The sequence below is a fragment of the Trachymyrmex cornetzi genome, unplaced genomic scaffold (genome assembly GCF_001594075.2).
Source record: "Trachymyrmex cornetzi isolate Tcor2-1 unplaced genomic scaffold, Tcor1.1 scaffold1121, whole genome shotgun sequence".
In the NCBI taxonomy this organism is placed as follows: Eukaryota; Metazoa; Arthropoda; class Insecta; order Hymenoptera; family Formicidae; genus Trachymyrmex; species Trachymyrmex cornetzi.
The window spans coordinates 260,814-261,524 of NW_017295678.1; positions in this window are offsets into that span (position 1 = coordinate 260,814).

Sequence of the window (711 nt, forward strand, 5' to 3'; positions counted from 1 at the left end):
TTATGGCTTAAGGCTTAAAACCCTATTGTAGATCCGGGGTAATAGTTAAAAGGCAGTTTCACAGCATGTCGGGCATGTTTAGTACTCTTCGCTCCTTATGGTACGTTTCCACTGAGCGCGTCACATGTCGCGTCGTCCATCGCGTCACGACGCGGCGCGAAAGAGAGAAAGAGAGGGGTTGTGTACATATATAAACTTCACTCTTTCTTTCGCGTCGCGTCGCGTCGTGACGCGATGGACGACGTGACGCGTGACGCGCTAAGTGGAAACGTACCATTAATACCTTTGTCATACCGATTTAAGCCGGTTGCGCTTCTCTGATAAATCTAGAACTCTACGTAGCCGTAGTTTAGCGGCGGAGTGCAGAGAGAGAGCAAGGAAAGGAGCAAGAGAGTGAGAAAAAGACTAAAAATGGCGGATGCGAATACTCATATTGGGTGTTTTCCAGCTAGGACACAGAGACGTTATACTGCGTTCCACTGTGTAAAGTACTTGTTGGAACAGTTTAGTTTCATAGTGTAACACCAGAATGCATTGCAATTTTCCATTCTATTCTTATATATTATATTTAGTGTATCAATAATAGATTTATGATTTTTATTTAGACTTATAGCGTTTTCGGCCCGATCGGATTTGCACCAACCTGGGTTGGATTAATCTTTCCTATTGGTTGATATCACACGCTCTACCAATAGGAGAGCGCAAAACGCC